Genomic DNA, 15,747 nt, shown 5'->3' with positions numbered 1-15,747 from the left:
GCCGCTCCTCGTAAGGTTTGTGCTCCAGACCCCTCACCAGTTTCGTTGCCCTTCTCTGGACACGTTCCAGGGCCTCAATGTCTTTCTTGTAGTGAGGGGCCCAAAACTGAACACAGCACTCGAGGTGCGGCCTCACCAGTGCTGAGTACAGAGGGAGAGTACAGTTAAAAATGAACATGGATTCTTACAGTGCTGACTTCTGTTCTTGGTGTCACAGAATGGCTTAGGCTGGAAGGGACCTTAAGGGATCTGTTGTCAGATTCTTTCAGTCCAACTTTGTTCTTCTGAATGCAGTGGGGTCTCTGGTTGGGCTGTACTTGGTTTTTCTAGCACCCACTTTACCCAGCAGGCGTGGTCTTCCTATGGTAGCTGAGCTTTGAGTGCTGGAGCTTCATGTTGCCAATTCATCCCACACATCACGTGATGCCAGAATTTCAGAATCATTCTGACTTCCAGATCAATGTAGAGACACAAGATGTATGTAGGGAGATGCTGAGTCCCAGCCTGCAGCACTGATGGAGCAGCTGGGGAAAGGAGCCAGTCAGCCCTGGGAGCACAGGTGGAGGCAATTCAGCTGTGATAGGAAGGGATGGAGCCTGGCTGCACCTCTCTTAGGCCTCATTGAAGGGCTGGCTGCCATTGGGGAAGGGTCTGTGGTTGGAGATCACTCTAATGTGAAATTTTCCCTGTGAGCTTCAGAGGCAGGTGAGCACTATTCCTTTTTTCCTTTTTATTTGTAACACCTTCTCATCATGCTAGTCCCTTTGTCTTGACACCTCCTGTACCACCATTCCGCTGTGTGATCTTTCCGAATCTTACTCAAGGTAACTCAGTTTTGGATTTTTTTTTTTTTTTTTTTTTTTTTTTTTTTTGGATGCAGCCTTTGATATTTCCTTTGGTTCTTTCTGTCCTTTGGTAGAACCTCATCATGCAACAGAATTTCCACGTGTGCAATTTCACTGGCATGAGTGCTTTCCATTTCAGTGGTTTTATTTCTTGTTTGCATGTACTTGGCTTTTTTAATATCCTTCTCTTTGAGAAGACAGAAGACTTTCTCTATAGTAATTAGGAAATGCTTTTGAATGTGTATTCTAGAGACCAACTCTTGATGTAAATGATTATCCTACACTACATTCATTCAAAAGCAGTGATATTTCATGTTACAGGGGCAAGCGGAGACACGGGTTTAGTTAAAATAGCACACTGCATTTGGCAGGAACATACAGAGTAATGCTGATCAGACTGCTTATGAGAGCAGCCAGTCTGGAATGTATGCTGTGGAAGCAAGGAATATTTCAGCCATCTTCAGCCCAAATTAATTAGCATTATGTAAGCAAAGAGAAAAGCAAAAATTGACAGGGAATGGAGACATCTGTTATGTCTTGGAGTTCTCAGGCTTGCCTGCAAATACAGGTCTCCTGGAAAGACAGGAGTATCTCTCTGCTTTTGCAGCAGTGAGGGGAGTAAGTGATGAGGAGTCGCTGGCTAAAATCCAGCAGTGTGGTTAGTGCTAATCCCAGCTCTTTTTTACTAGGGCTGGTTTGCTCCTGCGACTCTGTCATTGTTTATTATTGTATCACGATAAGGATTATATAGGAGCAAAATGTAAGGACAGGCTGTAACCCCCAAGCCCTCTCCCAAGAGATCCAAGCGGAGTGGCAGAGACCATCAAACTGGTGGATAAAATTCCCAAACACCCTTATCTATAGGAATAAGGAAGTTTTCTGTGATATCAGGAAACTCTTAGGCAGGAATGTGTTCTGTTTGCTCTGAGTTGCTGCTGGCAAAAGTTGGCAGCTCATGAATACTCTTGGAGATGTACCACGCAAAGGGCTGGTTACAGTGGCGAGGTGGGAGGTAATGTTCCAGCAATTTGGAAATCACTGTTGAGAGTTATAATGTTTAGCTAAGGAAACACTTCTCTGAAGTAAGATGTTGAGGCTTGCTGACTACTTCTCCCCCCACCGCTTTCCCCTGGTGGATTCTATTAAAGAGTGTTGGGAAGAATAAAAGGAGTGGGGTCAGGTCAGTCTGTGTGGCAGGGAAGGTCAGACAGGGTTAAGCAGGTCAGGTCACATTTTTGTGTCTTCTGTAGTTCTCCAAGAATTTGGGGTCACTGCTTAGAAACTGTGCTATTTGATCAGCTGTTGGTAATTTGAACATTACACAAGAGCAAGCAGAATCAAAGATGATTCTTGAAGGTGAATGATTAGAAAAGGAATGAATGGGACACTTACATTAAAAAAATTAAATATGCCAGCCTTTTATTTTATCCCTATTTCAGACAAGCAATAATGGCGGGTTGACCTAGAAACAAGCTCTGTCTGGCTTAGCGGCCAGAAGCATGTATTTCAGTGCGTGTAAGAAATAAAATCAGAAAGGGCTTTGTGTCTGGGAAAGGAGGACATGTGCACAAGGTGATGCTCTGCAGAGCAAATTAGCTTGTCATTCCAAAAGTGGCTGGGCAGCGGGCTGGGACAATAGGTACTTTGAATGTCTGGCAAGAGATGGAATCGTGTTGAAGGGCTAAAAATAATCATTACTCAGTAATTGCGGGGTATTTAATAACTTTTTTAAAGAAAGTGTGTTATCACGAAATAGTTTTCATCGCCATTCATCAGATGGCTGAACTGAGACTTCAGAGGTTAAATAACTTGCCTGAGGTCGCAGCAGACCAATCTTCATCTGTAACACTACAAAAAAATGCCTTGTTTAGAAACAGTGCAAACTGTCCCTCCTTTTTATAGCAGGGGGGAGAAGGATGAGTGTCAGTCAAGATGAGCTCCAAAGCTGTCTGTGCTGGGCCTCCTACAGGATAAGTGGTGTTGGCTGGCTGCCACCAGGATTACACAGGGCTGTAGCTCCTTAGAGAGTGTTACTCATTTCTACAGCAGAGATGTTTACCACAGAGGAGCAAACTGATCCCACTACTGTATTTCCTTGTGCTTTATAGAAGTGCTCTAAACTGTTTACAGCATTGCCTCACGGTGCCTGGGTTAGTTTCACTTTCTGGGTGTTTTTTTTTTCTTTTCAATCCTGCCCTGTGCCAGTGTTTGTGTGGATGCAAACTAAACCGACTTATGCCCCTGTTATTCTTGCAAAGTCTCACAGTCCCATCATAGCAAAGGGCCAGGTTGGGTAGCAGGGCTATGCAGAATCAGAGAATGAGAGAATGGCTTGGGTTGGAAGGGGCTTTAAAGCCCTGGGCTGGTTGCCTCCAGCTCAGGCTGCCCAGGACCCATCCATGGCCATGAGAACCACTGGGGATGGGGTACCCACAGCTCTCTGGGCATCCTGGACCAGAGCCTCACTGCCATCTGTGTAATGAATTTCTGCCTAACACACCTTGCGCTTGAGTGGTACAGGAAACTAGAGGGGTGAATTCCACCTGATGAAATAATTAGCATTTTTATTTGTTGTTTGTTTGATCGTAATCCCAAGATGTTTGCCGTATTCAGAGATTTCTTGTATACTTTGTTCTTTGCTTCTCTCAAGGAATATTTCATACAATTTTTTTCAACCTTTATGTAACCACATAGTGCCTCAAGCAATCTTTCTGCTCAAAACATAGGTACAAAATGTTACTGACCATGAACAATACCAAATATTTTAATCACTTATAGTATTATTTTAACTGCATGTGTAATTATTCCTTCAGGCCTCTCCATGTGACGTTTGCAATCTTTAAATATACTATGATTTATTCTCATACAAAGAGCAACTTGCAGCTATTTTGGTTCCCAGGGGATGGAGATGGAGAGTGGCAGTAAAACAGGAATTGCAGGGACTGCATGAGTGCAGGAACTTTGGCAGAAGAAAGCAGGGGTTCAGCTGGAATGAGAGGGACTGCAGAGCAATGTGGAACTCTGGCTGGTGACACAGAGACTTTCTGCTGTTAGAAACCAGATAGATACCCTCTCTCTGAGATACCAGAGAGAAGTAATAGGCATTTCATGTAAAAGGATGCAAACAGAGTGACTGCACCCAGTGAGAAGACCCCCTTGCACGAGGGGTTCCTCTCAGGCCAGGACCACTGGCTTGGTGCTCAGCATTTGTTTTTCTTTCCCCTGTTATTGATTATTAAGGCGATGGACTTCCTTTTGACTTTTATCTCTCCTTTTACAGCCCTGTCAAGCAGCAGTAATGCAGATAAGCTGCTGGGTGGTAGCAGTTCAGACAGTAATTAAAACTATACTCAAAATTAGAAGCGAAAACTCAGCTATCCTGGCATTGCAAAGAGACTTGAAATAGATGTCAGTTTAACACAGTCAGAAGGCAGTGCTTAGCGCTCCTGAGGTAGCAACTGCCTGACTTGCTTATAGATTTAGACAGAGCCATAACAAAGATGCAGCTTTCAAGAAGCATCTACTCATTGCATAATGGCATCAAAGCAAGGCTCCCTGTGAAACAGTGGGCGCCTGATATACTTTTTATTTCTACTGCTGTATGTCTTGTGATTTTAGCAGACATCAAGAGCACCATACTTTGTTACGGCTGTCTGGTGAAGTCCCTAGTTACTGGAAAAAGGGAAACATCACTCCCATTTTTAAGAAACAGAAAGGAAGACCTGGCAAACTACAGGCTGGTGTTCTTGATCTCTGTGACCGGGAGGATCACAGAGTGGATCATCCTGGAAGCAACTTCTGCAGGGACTGTGACATGGTCCTGCATCCTTATCTCTAAGTTGGAAAGATATGGATTTGAAGGGTGGGCTGTTCAGTGGATTAGGAATTGGTTGGGCAGTCGTAGCCAGAAGGTTGTTGTCAACAGCTCTATGTGCAGGTGGATGACTGTCACAAGTGGTGTCATCCAAGGGGCTTGAGACCAGTGCTCTTCAACATCTTCATCTATTACTTAGATGTTGGGTCCACGTGAACCCAACGAGGTTGAAAAAGGCTAAGTGTAAGGTCTTGCACAATCCAAGGTAAGTCTATAGATCGGGAGAAGAATTCTTTGAGAGCAGTCCTGTGGAGAAATCCTTCACTAGCATGAGTTCTAGTGAAGAAAACTTGCTGTGAACCAGCAGTGTGTGCCTGCAGCCCAGAAGGTCAACTGTATCCTGGGCTGCACTAACAGCAGTGTGGCGGTGGGCAGGGAGGGGATTGCCCTCTGCTCTTCCCTCATGAACCTGGTGTCCCACTGGGGGTGGGTAGGAGGTGGTTGGGATGCAGCCTTCACCATGGTTAAACACCGAGGCCTCAGGAGAGGGGAGGAGAAAGAGGGGAGATAAGCTTGTTTTCGAGTTATGTTTCTGTGTTGTATTTTTTTCCCCTTTCTGACTCATTTTCGAGATTGGAATAGATTTACAGGGCTTTGGGGAATGTGATCCCATTGGGGTGTGAAGTCTGAGTCATCTTATTGGATTTTTATGGGGAAACTCCCCATAAGCTCCTGTTGCAGAGGAGGGCACCGAGATGCTGGAGGTCTTGAAGCATCTCTTTCTGAGGAGAGGCTGAGAGCTGAGTGCTCCAAGGACCCCGTTTATGTTCCTAAACACCTGCAGGGTAGTGCAGAGAGGATTGATCTAGGTGAAAATGTTGCACTGCAGTTGGGATGATCCCCATTATGCCTGGGAGAACTCCCTTGAGAGTGTAGAAGAGCTTGGGGGCTCTGGTGGAGGAAAAACTGGACATGAGGCAGCAGTGTGCTCTTGTAGACCAGAAGGCAAAAAATATCCTGGGCTGCACTGATAGAGGGCAGCAGCCGGGGGGGGGATTGTCCTCCTGTGCTCTGCCCTTGTGAGGCCCCATCTGGAGTATTGTATGGGGCCCCAGCACAAGAAGGATGCAGATTTATAGGAGCTGCTCCAGAGAAAGGCCAGGAGGATGCTCAGAAGTTGGAGCATCGCTTCTATGAGGAAAGGCTGAGGGAGCTGGGGGTATTCAGCCTGCAGAAGAGGAGGCCCCAGGAGACCTCACTGCAAACTTCCAGTACTTGAAGGGAGATTATAAACAGGAGGGAGAGTGACTTTTTATATGGGTAGATAGTGATGGGGTAAGGAAGACTGGTTTTAAAATAAAAGTGGGAGATTTAGGTTAGATAGGAGGAGAAATTCATTACTCAGAGGGCAGTGAGGTGCTGGCCCAGGCTGCACAGAAAGCGGTAGGTGCCCCATCCCTAGTGGTGCTCGTGGCCATGGATGGGCCCTGGGCATCTTGAGCTGGTGGAGGCAACCAGCCCAGGGCAGAGGTTGGGGCTGGGGGCTGTAAGGGCCCTTCTAACCCAAGTCATTCTACAGTTCTCTGCCTAAAGAGCAGTGCAGTGACATGCATGCTGTGCTTCCTAGCCTACAGCGTGAGTGGCAGTGAGTTGTGTGGTAAAGTGTCTACAGGCTCTCGCTGAATGGGTAATCTTTCACTGGGGATCTTGACACAATCCATTATTTACAGTCTGGTTTGTGAAAGGAATTCAGGAGTTGAGTCCAGCAGAAATAAAGCAGTCTAGATGGGTGGAAACACTGCCTTCCTTACAGGGTATCCATAAGACTGGATAAGTCTTACAATGACTAAACAAACCGATTGCATACCTATGCATTGCCAAAGGTTCGACCACGGGGAGCAGCACCTCTTATTGGAGTATTTGATGTCTCAGAAATGAACTTCTAAGGCCAGGGCAATCTGAGGACAACAGAAATGTAAAAAGGACTATCAGCAGAGGGTGGGAAGGACTGGAGGTCACTGGGACAGGAGATAACCTGCATAGAGGCAGCCCTGGTTCTGGAAGCTGGACGCAGTGTAGGCATTACCTTGCTGTATATCACAGGCAGAACATATGTTTGTTTTTGGAGGAGGGCATGCACGTACTGATCCCTCAGGAATATCTATTTAATTAATAAAGCCATTAGGAAAATTCCCTTTGGCTTTGTCTCTCCATTTTTTCTGATTTCAGGGTTGGTGAGCTTGAGGAACCATGCAAAAACTGTTTACTGCAATGTCTGGGGACCCTCCTGCAGCAGAAAGCTTGCTTTTTAATGAAAACTGTTTTCTTGAATGTAATAATCACGTACCTGAGAGTTCAGGAGCACTGTCACATTACGTGCCAGTTCTAATGTGGCAGTTGTGCAGCTCTGAGTACTTGGGTCATACCTCTGTGCAGCAGAAAAACATACTGGAAAAGTAGGTCGTGGAAATAATCCTGCTGATTTCAGCCATCAGAGGATACAATGGGGTCAAAAGTTCAGGCTGAGCTGGGGAATGAAGTCGGAGGGCTTCTTCTGCCTGAGCGCTGGGCACAGGACTGTGGGAAGGGCTTCCCTGCAGGGGACGCAGCCATCAGCTGGGTTCAGTGACAAACACCAAGTGTTCAGGATCATCTCTCCCCAGGAACCTGATGTCTTCCTTCCTCTCTGAAGAGCAGCCAGTAGAGAGGGAAGACTTGCTATGCTGAGATGCAAGCTCTACAAACCAGAAGTTTGTCAAAGTTTCTGGACATCTCTGTGGCGATTCTTTATTCCTATGCAAAGAATATGGAACTTAAGACTAGGTGACTTAAGATGAATTTTGGGCTAGAAGCTCCGTATACTTTTATTTAAGTGGTTATATCACCTTATTTCAGGTGGCTTATTACTGTGTTATTTTGGCTGCTCCTGCCCCAGGACACAGAATCCAAAGCCATCCCGAGGACTTGATTGAGAATCCAAACCTCTGTCTGAGCTTTTGTTAAATGCATCCCTGCCTATCCCCATACTTTTAGTCAAAACTGTTTGAAAAGCTCTGAGAGTGTCTTCTGTGTATCTATGGCTCCTGAGTAATATAAAAGCAGTAAGAGTTGTGCTGGGGAAACTGGAGCTACATGTAGGTGATACACAGGGTAAAACCCGTTGCTTCCTTGCAGCAGTTTGCTTACGGCGTGTCTTTCTATGACTGACAAACTGAAGTTGTCATCTTCAATAACTACTGGTGGGTCAGTCCTCCATAAAATCTTTTAGGCCCTTTCAAATGCTGATGCATCCTGCACTGATGAATTCCACAGTTCCAGTTATGAAGCACCCAAAGTGTGTCTTTGTTTCGTCTGTTTTTCAACTAATTTTTCACATTTCTTCGACCCTCATAACGTGAGGAATGATACACATGAATATTTCATCCTCTTTAGCCATCATAGTCAGGATTTGCATCTCTTTTCATTCGCTGTAGATAACTGCTTAATACAGCTTTTGTCACTGCTATGGAGTCCTTGCATGTAAAACTGTGTGAGACAAGGACAGTGCTCCCTACACCACAAGGTAGCTGATGCTTATAAAGCTCTTAAGGACCATTATATAAAAAAGTGGCACAGAGTTCGTAAGTCGCTCACCAGTGCAGGTGACAGGGGTATAAATTTGGTCATTCTCGTTCACAAGTTGCTTTTCATACAGAGCACAAATATCAATTACAGGCATCAGTTTTTGCAAATGTGGCCGTTATTTACTAGAACACACTCCTAAAATTATCTTGAATATTGCTCTGTTGGAAAGGTAGACAGTGAGCCCATTCAAAGCATTAATTGCTATTAGCTGAAAGAAATGTCCCCACACCTCCTCACTCATTGCCTCCCTCATGAATCGCAATGCGTATAATGCATCCGTCATTCCTTGGCCGAGTGAAAGGGTAATACAAAATCCTATGTAAGTATTTCTTAAGTAATTTAGCTGTAATTAAATTTTGATTTGTCTCATTCAAACCTTTTCTACCTTGCTCAATCTTTGAAAGAGAGATTACTGTGAGTAAAGAGTTTTAATGGCAGCTTTTAAAGTTCTACCAGGTTCCCCTCCCAGGGGTTTGATTATAGCTAAGTTCTTAATCTTTAAAGCTTGTTTTCACCCTTTCGGATTGTCTGCTCGGATCACTTTGTTTTCCTTAATGTAAACATTCCAGCACATTTCAGAACCAAACAGGGATGAACGTGATTAGAATCAGAGCTTTGTTAAACAGCGTGAAAATCTTTTATTTCAGCGAGGGAGATATAGCACCTCTGTTGCAAATTATGTCATGCTGACAGAGTGAAATGTACTGTAACCTGATGTGAAAAAAGAACACGATCTAGCAGTATTAATATGGAGGGGAAGAAATGCACACGGTGTTCAAAACAAGTATGGCAGGGAGATTTCTTTTATTCCTCATTTTCGATTTCTGAAGCGCAGTGAGGTGATGGTTTCCCTGGCTAAAGATGTACAACTGGTGCCTGGCCCGTAGGTGAGTCTTATATTCATTTGCTCATCAGTTGCCAGTTTGTGGTGTAAGTAAGAGGGACAAAGGCTGTAAGAACATGAAGTGCTCAAGCAGAAAGCATTACAGGATCCCATCTCCTGAAATTACAGGCTGAGTCCTTTTAAAAAACTTTTTTTTTTTTTTTTCTTTTTCCAGGGAATGGATGGGTTGTTTACGGGCAATAATTAAGGCCGTGTCCCTCTCCTAAAATGCTTTTGATGTCAAGGCCAATTTTCATTTACTGTTACATCGAATCTCAGATTAAATCATTATCTATTTTATCCAAACTAACAGAGATGGCCTGGATTAATGCAAGGGTTGCTGAGAGGTGTGTTTCCTTATAGCATGTAGAGCAAGGAAGAATGAATTACAGAAAGTGGTGGCATTGAGCACCAACGTGAAGCAGAATTCCTCAGCTCTGTGGTCTGGGTTCTTTGCTGGACATGCTGCTTTGCTGAATGGAGCCCAGAGTGAGCTGCAGTTCACATACTTCACCGCCTACCTGAAAACCCACTGAGATTTTGTGAGGTCAGGTAGAGGCACAGTGTTCACAAATGGCTGCTCACATGCGGGGTTTTACAAATATGTGAAAAATATCATCTACCAGGTGTCATTTGCAGGTAGCAGTTAAGGGCACCACCATATTCAAGCTAAAGATGAGCAGCAAGGGTGCCTGAAGCATTGCTATGATGCAAAACAGACCGTCCTCTATTGCTGTTCTCAGAGACTGTTTGATATGGGAGCTGAGGCTGAAGATTCTCCAATGGAATGACTCCATTTCACTTTAAGAAGTGGCTTATCTCCTGAGTAAGTTCTTGTGTCCTGCAGTCACTGACACTGCTGAAGCTTCTATTTTCCTGCTCCATCACTGCACTCTTCACTCTAAGCCATTGCTACAGGAAACCCATTTCCACCTGGAGCTCCACACAAAGCTTCCACTACACTTACTACATGAGCATAAGTGCCTATTTTTCAGATCTTTGGATGCGTCAGCAAATGTCTCTACTATTTGTAAGTGTTAAAACTTACTCTTTGTAAGTCTTAAACCTACACTTCAGCTGGGCTGTAAAATAGCAGTTGGTTCTATCATTACCGGGGGCAAAGATTAGGAGAGAAGGAAAAAGTGTTTTCTGGTGCATGAATAGAAGAGCAAGGAAGCTTTCTATTTCCCCACCACTCATTCAAACGTCTGAGCCTGCAAGAGAGATGGAATTGAAATGTCTCATAGCACTCATGACCAAATGGGCCAAGAATGAAATCTCTCCCCAAACTTGGATGGGTGCTTACCCACATCTAACTTCTTGCCTGTGATTTCAACGTCTCCGTTCTACGTGGCATTCTTCTCTTTGTGTTCCAAGCTGCCACGAGACCTTGCTATACTGCTAGGACTGCCCACTGCTGCTATCAAAGCAAAACCTCTGCTGACTATTATGGTTATGGCTCGTTCCTTCACTGTTCTGTCTTTCACCACATCAGTAGAGAATAGTGAGCCCTGCACGTTAGCTGAAGTTTTCAAATCATCTTGAAATCTAGCAAGCAAATAAATATATACAGTGAGTCTTACAAACGTGCAGAAACAAAAATGTTATGATAAATACTTTTTAAAAATTAAGTGTTTTTTTAAATACTTCCCCAAAAGACTGGAAGGTTGCTTCTTTTTTTTCTTTTACTTTTCAAGTTCTCGCTTCAATAATACCCAAGTGATCATTTTCTGCACTTGTATAAAACAAAAATAGTTTTGCTCTTGAAAGATGAGATTTGGCACTCCGGGCAAAATTCTCCTTTCCAATCTGCAATGCAGATGCCTTTGCTGCAGAGTGGATTTCAGCTGCCTTTCTGCATTCATTTCATGCATAAAACTTCCACGGGCATCTGTGGAAGCTCTGTGCACGGGCTCTGCACAGGCGACGCAGAACAGGCTGTGGGGAAGAGTATTCCCCTGGTTTGCTTTGAATGCCCAGGCCCAAAATTGAGATGAAGACAGAAGTCAGGTTGCTGGTAGCTATTTTAAGATGGTCCTTACGTGAGGAGGAAATTTTCTTGGGGGAAATGCCTGTTGGAGAAGTTGGAGGTTTGGCGATGGTTTGCGCACTCCTATGGCTGTCTTCTGTTCTCTGTGTGCAGGGCTGTTCCCCTGAGCTCCTGTAGGGCTGCCTTATAGGAGCCCATGTCTCCTCCTTCTAGCAGCCAGCCTGGATCAGCTGGAGCTGCCACTGTCCCTCCAACCCATCCTGTCACACGGGTGAGAACACGTGCAAAGTATTCTGCAGGGAAGAGAGCCTCGGGGTGAGGAGGCTATGAATCCTGTCATTGGTACAGGGGAAGGGAAGTTCTTCCCTCGTGTAGGAAGAATATGCTAAAGCCAATGCCAATTGCTGTTTCTGTGTGCCTCGAGGCAATGCAAGCAGGATTTTCTCTTTACATCACAGCTAATTAGAATGAATACATCCAGAGAAATAGCAGCATTGAATATTAATTGAAATACCCTCCATCTCAGATTGTTTTTGAGATTTCTTCTGCCTGAAGAGTCAAACAAATAGATGCATGTATGCATGTATGTCCGTGTGTCCATGCCTTAGTATGAAATAGAAATTAAAGATCACAGAGCCCAGTGGAAATGTATTTGGATAGTGATCAGCAGCAGAATTATTTATTCAGCCATTTTGAAATCTGTTTCCTCCCTAAAGCACTATATTTGAGGAAAGGTAGGGGGCAGACAAGGCATCTGGTTCAGATTTCTGTGCCAGATGTGGTAAATAATTAAAAATGTAGGGGGAAAAATGGAAAAATATTGGGATCTGAGCACCTACCTGTCCTGAAAAGCAGTGGGGCTTGGAGAAATCTGGCATTTGTGGGAAAGGTACGTGAAATGTTATTTCTGCTCTTGCGAGGACAGAAATCAGCTCAGAGAACCTTCAGTCTCCTTTGGGTTCAATGAGGCTGTGCACATGAACATGGGTCTTCACAGGTCCATTTGCTAGATATCTTTGTGGTAAAACATAAAGAAAATAATACACATTAATAACTTTACTTAGGTTTTCTTGAGGCAGTAGAAGATTCTTTCACCTAATTTCAAACAGGCAGGCAGTTTCCCATGGCAGTAATGCTGGTGGGATTAAGGAGAATAAAAATCTTTCTGAAAAACAGACCTAACATAAACCCATACAATTTCTATTATATAGGAAGAACAGGAATACAGATGTAACGTCTCACTGCTGGCTTACTACTGAAACAACTTGCTTATTGCCTGAAGTTCACCTCCTTACAGAACAGACAGTTTAAAACACAGTGTCACATACACCTTTGTCTGGAGTTCTGTTCCTTGAAGAGATGCTATTTTTGCATTCCTTGGATGAAGACTTTCAGTGTAAGTGCCTGTCTTGGTCCTACAGTTCCTGTTTGGTTCTTTCTCTATCAATTTTCCATAACCCTGGGAAAGCCACTTAATAGCTCTGCCTTGTTCAAGCCCAGACTGAATGCCGACAACTGGAAACTGCACACTGACTTTGCCCCTCTCATTGACTTGGAGAGAAGCCTCCGTAAGGAGGAAAAGGAACAATTAATTAGCATCACTTCTTCTGGCATCATCCATGCGATCCAAAAAATTGTATGTAAGGTGCAGTGGGATTGAATGATCAAGGTTGATTCAATATAGGAAGTGCATTTCTTTCGAAGAGGGGCTGGGTCAGCCTTAGAGAGGTTTGTGGTTATTCCACTTTGTTTACACAACTGATGTGGGTTTTGTTGTTGTCGTGTTGAGGTGTTGTTGGTCTCCTCTGTTCAATGAAAATGTGGAAGGAATCAACTTACCTTTTTCATTTACTAAATAACAGAGAAGGGGAATCGAGTGTTCTGTGCTTTACCCTTTTGAAGGCGTAACTGACATGAAAGCTAGAATGCATCACAGAAGACATTTTCTGCTGTTTGCAAAGTCGTCAGTTCCAGTGCCCCCGGTCAGCTCTGAGTTGCCCAGTACCCCTGGTCAACCCATCTTCCCTGCAATGAGATCAGTGGAGATCTCTGGGATCTTTCCCATCCGCAGCCTGTTACTGCATTACACAGAAATCTCCCATTTAGCCTCTAATCCTGGCAAGCATTTCTTGGACCATATCACTATCCTTTCATGTTGGCCAAGTTTAAAGGGGAAGAAGGAGGAGGAGAAAGATTAGCCAGCTGCTTTTAAAACCCATCAGTGCACACTGTGTTTACTGAGATGGGTAATAAAGACAAGCTTTGGTTCTATTGTTTTCATTTTGGATAAAGCCTGTGTTGTGTTTGGGGAACAGAGATCTTGCACTTGTGTCCTATGATCAGCGTGCTGCTCAAGGACTGTAAGGAATAATCTTGTGCTCCAAAGGAAGTTGGCAATAAAGTTTACTCTATAAAAAGAAGCAGGCAGTCAGGATACAGTTTCCTATTCTGAGTCGAAGCAGTCAGAAATTCCGACCTCGAGGGTCAGGAAAGATTCCAGGACTTCCTGAATCACGACTGGGATGTGCAGCCGCCCTCCTGCTCCCTTCCTTTCACCCTTTTGGCTCGAGTCCCACTGGAATCACTATCCTCAATTATTTTATTCAATCCACCATATGCTGGGTGCTTATTGAGAACACCTACCATGCTTTCCCCCTGCTGTAGTTTCTCCTCCTGTGGTAACCGAGCACTGCTGTTTCTGCTCTGTGTGCTGTGCACATCACCAGTTTCCCCTGTACTTAGAAGGCTTCTGAACCACAGCAGACACTGGATCCTCCCCTAAACTGATGAAGATAACAGCTCTTGTTGTTTCCCATGTCTTTGCTTGTGGCATTTCACCTGTGAAACAGAAGTGCTAATGAACCTATAAGCTGTTTGGATGGTGATTTTATTCCACAGTTACATTTTCCTCAGAATTATTTTTAGAGCACAGTTTTTAAAGGATGGTTTTCTTTCCCCTTTAAAAGCCTTTGGACGCTTGAACAAAAGCACACACTTTGTTTCCATATGGCCACATTTGCAATGAAGGCAGCGCACAGTGCTGTCTTTATTACATGGCAGTGTGTTCTTTATTGACTGTGATTTTGCAGACACACTTGTGTTAGGAACTTTCCCTGCTTATTTTCCTGTTTGTCCAGATACATGCTTGGCAACTTAACCAGAGCATATGAGGTACCGCTTGTATTTTCAATCTCATGTGGTTCTCACCCCCCGATATATGGTCACAAATGAATATAAAAAAGCATGCATGCATACATACGTACACTATATGCTGTGCTTCCGAGACGCTTTACGACGTGAAGAAGTGAAATTTCAAATCTGCCTGGAAGAAGGCAAAATGTAAAATGAATGAATCTCTTGTCATGTAAAGCAGCTTAAATCTAGAGGAGTGGCTCTAGTAGGACTGACTTATCAGTTGGTTTTCCTGAGGTTGATCATTTATTGCATCTTATCCTCACAATTTTCTTCCTCCTGAGAGTACATTGAATGAATCATAGAATGGCTTGGGTTGGAAAGAACCTCAAGAGTCACCAAGCCCCAACATCCCAACCACACGTAGGGCTGCCAACCTCCATATCTAATACTAGACCAGGCTGCCAGGGTCCCATCCAACCTGGCCTTGAACACCTCCATGAACTTACGATGTGATTACTTTCTCTCCACTGTTACTCAAGCAGCACTTGCAAAGGATGAAATTTTCTCATGTGGAGATAATGCAGCAAAGAGAATTGGCATCTAAAAAAGGAAAGAAAATCTAAAAGGTGAACTGACAGAGTTAAAAGGGAAATTAACCTGTAGGTGAATTGGATACATAACACGATGAAATTCACTAAAGGGCTGAATAGGGATTCTGTGGTTCAAACAGCATCCTTTTCCAAAGGGCTGACCACGGTGTCATTAGGTACTGCAGTAAGTGGTGAAAAGAGGTGAAATAAGTGCCTCGATCGTGGTTTTAATAATTCTCCTTCTCTTCTGCTCCATGTGTCTTTCACTGTGCTGCATGCTGGACTATCATCAAAGGATGGGTGGGGAGCCAATTCACCTGGAACACCTTGTAATTTAGCAGTTGGGAGTTTTCATGGGAGATGCGGGTTTGAACCTCTTCAGGCAGACGTCCCCCACTTCCTTGTTGCTGGGTTAAGTGGGACGTTATCTCAGCATCTTAAGAAATCATTCTCTTGAGGAAAAACCTTAGGTTCCCAACTCGACAAGAATGTTCTTGGTTGGGTTGAGCAAAGGTGGCCACGAAGGCCACCGTTCAGTGTCTGAGGTTCACAGCCTTGCTGAAGGGAGAACTTCATAGCCACAGTTCTCCTCTGTGTTCCCACTGGAGGGCTGTGAGCCCATTCAGCAGCATGTTGTCTTCTGTGACTGCCGTGCTCCATGAGAGCATGTTGTGAACGTGCACGTGGCTGTGAGCGCCCTCCAGTGAGAAGTGTGCCCCTGAGACAGAGCCATACAACAGCCTAGGTTCATGGTATCCCTCAGGTTTTTTTCAGTTGGGTGATCTACACTGACAGTTCTCAGGTTTAGTTCAAATCAACTACCTGTGATGCCAGCACCTCATGCTCTTGATTCTTCTCTGCTAATT

The 15,747-nt window shown here is 44.3% G+C and overlaps 1 long non-coding RNA gene across 1 annotated transcript; it reads left to right on the top strand.

Moving 5' to 3' along the window:
• Positions 1–473: 473 nt before the first annotated feature.
• On the top strand, positions 474–13,876 carry LOC125701868 (uncharacterized). The gene is made up of 3 exons (XR_007380380.1): positions 474–705; positions 9,910–9,992; positions 12,368–13,876. It is a non-coding gene; the product is annotated as an uncharacterized LOC125701868 (long non-coding RNA).
• Positions 13,877–15,747: the final 1,871 nt, after the last annotated feature.

The sequence above is a fragment of the Lagopus muta genome, chromosome 17 (genome assembly GCF_023343835.1).
Source record: "Lagopus muta isolate bLagMut1 chromosome 17, bLagMut1 primary, whole genome shotgun sequence".
Taxonomy (NCBI): domain Eukaryota; kingdom Metazoa; phylum Chordata; class Aves; order Galliformes; family Phasianidae; genus Lagopus; species Lagopus muta.
This window is presented reverse-complemented; position numbering and strand designations above follow the sequence as displayed.